Source organism: Setaria viridis, chromosome 3 (assembly GCF_005286985.2).
Source record: "Setaria viridis chromosome 3, Setaria_viridis_v4.0, whole genome shotgun sequence".
NCBI lineage: Eukaryota > Viridiplantae > Streptophyta > Magnoliopsida > Poales > Poaceae > Setaria > Setaria viridis.
In genome coordinates, this window is record NC_048265.2 from 31544748 (window position 1) to 31550816 (window position 6069).

The following is a 6069-nucleotide window of genomic DNA, read 5'->3' on the forward strand; positions in this document are numbered from 1 at the left end:
AAAAAGTAAGGAAGATGGAGCCACCACCAGTAAATCGAAGAGATTTAAACTTTTTTTATCAGGATGGAAGAAGGAGCCAAGAAAAGGATACCACTCTTATCAAACTATGAACGGCCTTTAGTAAAGGCTGATGAAAAGGACAAAAGGAAAGGAAAGTCATCTTCCAGTGGTGCTGTCCCCGACCTCAGCCATTTATCAAAAAAAGATGCTCAAAAGGTAGCAACAATGCCCTTGCATCAACAAGTAGAAGTATTGAAATTCATGCAAGAAACATGTCTGGGACTTGATGAATTCTTAGGGCAAGTTGAGACGCCAACTGCACCGCCCCCTGAGCCGAGATGGCCTTATGAGCTAGGCAAACCTCTTGTAAGGCCCAATCTGGTACGAAAGCTATCAACAAAGATGTACGCATTCCATCAATGGTACATGATGGCATCCGCCGACTCGAGGGAGATGCTCGGCCTGAAGGTAAAACCGATAGATTTTTACGGCGAAGGCGAGAAAGTGCTGTGGCTAGACTTCAAGGATATATACGAAGTGTACCATCATGATGCCCTGGACGTCTCTCTGATCAGCGCTTGGGTTCTGTAAGTGTCCGTTTATCTCTATATGTAAATTTTGGCGTGCGTCACCGTACTAACTTCATCTTCCATTTTATGTAGGATGCTAATTCAGATGTGCCGACGAGAGGCGTACCTACATATAGGCTTCATGGATCCATCTGTAGTTAACCAACAACAGATACAATTAGCGCCGGAAAAAACCTTGGTGGAAGTATACAATTTTCTAGACAAACAAACATTCAAGGATTTCATACTACTTCCATACAACATCAAGTAAGTGTGTGTATGCCATCTACTTTTGATGTCTTTTTCCTTGTCTCTACATGTTAGTTAGCTCTAATATGCATGAACATTTTACGTACGCAGCTTCCACTGGATCTTTATTATAATTGAGCCTAAAAGAAGCCATGTCACTGTCTTCGATTCAGTGAGGAAAGATTTGGTGGAGAACCAAGACATGCAAAACATGCTAGGCTTGTAATAATTCTAGACCTTTATCTCTATGCAAAAGTTTGTTTCCTAAATTTTATCCCTGTTACACTATATCATTCATTAGTCTAATCCGCAGCGCATGTAAACAATTCATAAGGACACACAAAGGTCCATTCAAAGAAAAACTTACATGGAACACATACTTCCTGGTACGTATGCAGTTTGCACATTTATTACATTGTATAACATGAATATTTCATAACTTATTTTTTACCACACTGAAGTGCTTAAGACAGGAACCCGGGAATAATCTATGTGGCTACTACATCTGTGAGCACGTGCACAGTTTTATGGGACCTAAGGGACTAAAGATGACACCTCACAACTTTAAAGTACGTAAAATAAAACTATTACTAGTTAATTATTTTCCAGCTCCTTATATGTATTTGTTCGTGTAACATTCACAAATTTCCAAATTATAGATGTTAAATATTCAACAAGGACTCTTGAAGGAAGAAAGAGTAGCGGTAATATGTGAAGGTCTCATTGGATTCCTAATGGACGAGGTGGTAAATCCAAAAGGAGAATTTTATTATGATGGACGATAATTAGACACTCCGATCAGCAACACCTCGATGGGATGATTGTAGATAGATACTTTGATTTATTTGTATATATAATACGCGCTAATTATGATCAATTTGTACTAGTTGAATTGTGTATATATATAGTAATTGTATAATTACAAATTTCATTCGTTTAAATACTAGTTGATTTCATTATAAAAGAAATCTCAACTACTAAAGGTTAACAAAAGGGCTGCGGTACTACGTATGTGATGCATGCATGAAAATTTCAGGCGCCAGGCAGGGTGCCATGCAGGGCGCCATTTAGTCCCGGTTGGTAAACGGAAACCCAACCGGGAGTAAAGGGTTACCCTTTAGTCCCAGTTGCTTTTACCAACTGGGACTAAAGGGCCTGTCCCGCGCCTGGCGTGGCACGCCCTTTAGTCCCACCAACCAGGACTAAAGGGTGACCTTTACTCCTGGTTGAAAGACCCGAGACTAAAGACCCCCCCTTTTGTCCTGGTTGGTTTATCCCGGATGGATTTTCGGGAGATACGCACCCTACCAACCGGGACTAAAGGCCAATTCTCTACTAGTGTCAGCATCCTGGGTGATAGCTGTATTTCCAGCGACACTTGCTTGATCCAAACCAAGTTCCCTCTTAGGCATTCTAACCAGGTTTCTGCACATTGCACCCATCTGCTCATGTTATGTACTTGTAAACAGGGAATGAAAAACAAACAATATAATGTCCAATATATATCCAGAATGCAACTCCATGAAGCATAGTTTTAATTGAATTGAATATTTTTGATCCAGAGGTTACTCCAACTATTGGAATCAATCCATAACTGTGGCATATTCCCTTAAGAGGCCGGCCGACCCAGTATGACTTTAACTGCATTCAATTGGCATTCCCATTATGTTGTTGTGTTGTCTCTGACTATTCTTGTTGACTAACCAGAAAGGCGAATTTGAATTCCTTTGCCCCGCGCCGCTTCCTGGAGGGATCGAGCAACAATGACCCAAGGTCCGCCCAACCGACAAGTCCGACTAGCCGCCTGCTGGTCTTGATTGGGAATCAGACTCCTCCATTGGGTTAGACGAGAGCATGCTGAAAGAGGTCGGCCAGGCTAAGGGCTCCGAACCAGTGGGACGCCAGACACGGCAGGTTGTGAAGAAGCTACCGGCCTCCAAACTCAGAAGCCAAGCGGCAAGAGAAAGAAGATGGCTGCCAAAAAGGAGAAAGCTGCCCCGAGCACAGCCTCTGCGACCAAGTCGGCCAATGAAGCAGATGAAGAATCGGACACGCTAAGCCTGACCATCAAGAAGAAGAAGTTCGAGCTCCTTAAGATGACCGCGGCCGACGCAGAGCGGGTCAAGGAGATGTTGAAAGCAAAGATCCGTGGCGAGTCTAGCAGAGATGTGCTGGCGCCACCATCACCCTTGCACCCCATGTTCTGAGTGAAACAGAGCACCATGTAAGTGCAACCTGGTCATATTGTCTATCTTGTGGTTGTTGAGGTGCTTGTCTCACTTAAATTGCTTTTTGCACTAATAATGTAGGAATGCCATGCTAGATCATGAATCTGGTGCACAGCTGACACGTTGCTCGACCCAAACTGAAGGGGCGAGTGGCCCCACCGTTGAACAGTCGCTGCCTCCGAAGGCCAAGGCGGATCAGGATGGCCGCGTTGGAGGAGAAGCTGTACCAAACCTAGCATCGCAGCAAGGCGTAGTTGAAGATATTTTAGTTGCTGCCGATGCTGCTGTGGTCGGCTCCAGGGCCGAGCAGGTGTCTGGTGAGGGAGCCAAAGCCGAGCCTCACCTAAAAGAGTTGCCCAGGGATGATCCGCTACTAGAAAGGTCCGCCGGGTATGGAGGAGATGATTCTGATATCTTGGATTTCTCCAACATGGACCTTGCTGAGGACGTGGCATAGGACAAGAGAGATCTTGCCAAGCTGCGACAGTCATCTTGTGAGGTTTCCGAGTTGTTATTTGTATGTATACTTACCAACCTGGAGAACCTATATCTTAAATCCCATTTCTTTATCATGCTCTAATTTTTATGGTGTAAACAGGGTCTGGCCGCTCATGCTTGTTAGAGGGCACACGATCCAGCAAGACGAGCAATATCGCCTGAAGGCAGAGCGACTTGAGGCCGACCTCAAGAAGGCCAAAGAGGACACCGTGCAGAAAGACCTGGATCATGCAGAACAGACTCTTGCTGCACACTTGAAAGGTACGTTGTGCCGACTTGTTTACTCGGTGCTGTCCTTGAAGTCTTGGTACTGATGTTTGCTTGTTCGAATGAGCAGATGCCGAGGCTACGGAGCAAAGGCTAAAGCAAGACCTCAAAGAATGCGAGACTGCAAATGCTCGTCTCTAGGAAGAACACGACGTGGTGGTTCACCGTGAGTACGCTTTGTTGCGAAAGCTGGCTTATGAGGCCAGCTTGCGAAATGATACTGACCGCTACTTAGAAGCTGCACTGCAAAGTCTTCAGCATGACCAATTGGTTATTGCAGGGCTGGAGGTGGAGCTGGAAGATCTGCGCAAGGTGGCCAGCTATGTGATGGACATGGTCCAACCGGAGACTGACCCGATTGCGCCAACACCACTTCTCGATCGCCTCAAAGTTGCACCTGGTCGACTGAAAGAGTTGTTGAAGGACACCACGGTGGAGTGCATGAAGAACGTTTTGGCTGTGTTGAAGACACACTTCCTGCGGATTCCCTTAGAGCGCGCTGGTGCAGGGGTCACGGCCGACTTTGCCGCAGAGAAGCTTCCAGAACTGGCTGACCAGGTTGATGATGGAGCCTAAAACATTGTTAATGATCCGGACTTGTAAAATGAGACTTTTTGTGTATTAAATTGTATGATAAGATTTGCAATGTAGTTGACTTGATGTATGTGGAGAGAAAGGGGCTCCATCCGTCCCTTGGTATATACGATAGGACAGCGTGTAGCTAAGGCTTGTAGCTGCTAAGCACCTAGCCTTGCTTGACCAGAGTCCTGCTGAGAGTGGATCTCAAGCTTGTAGGAGGGGTGAACGCAAGGTTGTCTAGGTTTCATGAGCTAGAACGCCGACCACACGAGTTAGTCGTATTGCCTTGAGAGGGGGAGGAGAAGGATGCAAGACCCAGAGGTCGGCACCTGGGGGAAGCCCCCGAGCTTGAGAGCGAGTGGTCTGTCGAATAGGTCGGACAACCCCCGAGCATCTGGAACAACTTGAGCAAAGGAAGATGAAGGCAATCGTTACGTAAAGAACTTCGAAAGTTTTATTCATTCAAAAAGGGAAAAAGGAATACATATATTTTGAGTCCTAAGGGTAGAAGCGACGTAGGTGCTCGATGTTCCACGGATTGGGGACGCCTGAGCCATCCACCCATTGGAGTCGATAGGTGCCTGGCTGGATGACTTCTTTGATGATGAAGGGGCCGTCCCATGGGGTGGCCAGCTTGTGCATGTCCTTGGTGGACTGGATCCGATGAAGCACCAAATTGCCGACGTTGAAGCAGCATTCTCTAACATTCCAATTGTGATAGCGCCGTATCTACTGCTCGTGCCTTGCATGCTAGATGAGAGCCACCACTCGATGCTCTTCGAGGCTATCGATGTCAACCCGCCAGCTTTTTTCCGCTTCACCTTCCTCATAGTACAGGATGCGCGGGGCACCAAACGCTATGTCGAACGGCCAGACAACCTCTGAGCCGTACACCATGAAAAAAGGAGTGTAGCCGGTAGCCCAACTTTTCTAGGTCCACAGGCCCTAGATGACATAGGGTAGCTCACGTAGCCACTTGGTGGCGTACTTGGATGCGTCATCGAAGATGCGAGACTTGAGGGACTGAGGACCATCCCATTTGCACGTTCGACCTATCCGTTGCAGTGCGGGTGTGCTACTGAGGAGTTGTATACATTGATCAGGATATCCTAGCAAAAGTCTCAGAACTCGGAGTCTGTGAACTATTTGCCACGGTCGGTGATGATCCTTTTTGGCACTCCAAAGTGGTGTGTGATTTGTTCCAAGAAAACTGAGTGGCTTTAGTCGACTCGATCGTGGTGACAGCCTTGACCTCAATCCAGTTGATGAATTTGTCAATTGCCACGAAGATATGGGTGTAGCCGCCCGGAGCGGTCTTGAAAGGCTTGACCATATCCAGCCCCCAGCATGCGAAGGGCCAGGATGGTAGGATGGTGCACAAGGCTTGGGTTGATAGGTGTTGTTGCTTGGAGAAAAATTGATACCCTTTGCACCTTTGGATGAGCTCCTTTGCGTCAGCTGCTGCTATTGGCCAATAGAAGCCAAAGTGAAATGCCTTACCGACCAAAGTTCCTGAAGCAGTGTGGTTCCTGCATGTGCCCAAGTGGATCTCGTGCAGGAGGTCAATGCCCTCGCTATGCAAAATGCACTTCATCAAGATGCCTATGGATGCGACCTTTTTGTAGAGTTCCTTTCCAATGACGCGTAGTTTGCACTGTGCCAAGCTAGTTTTTCATGTT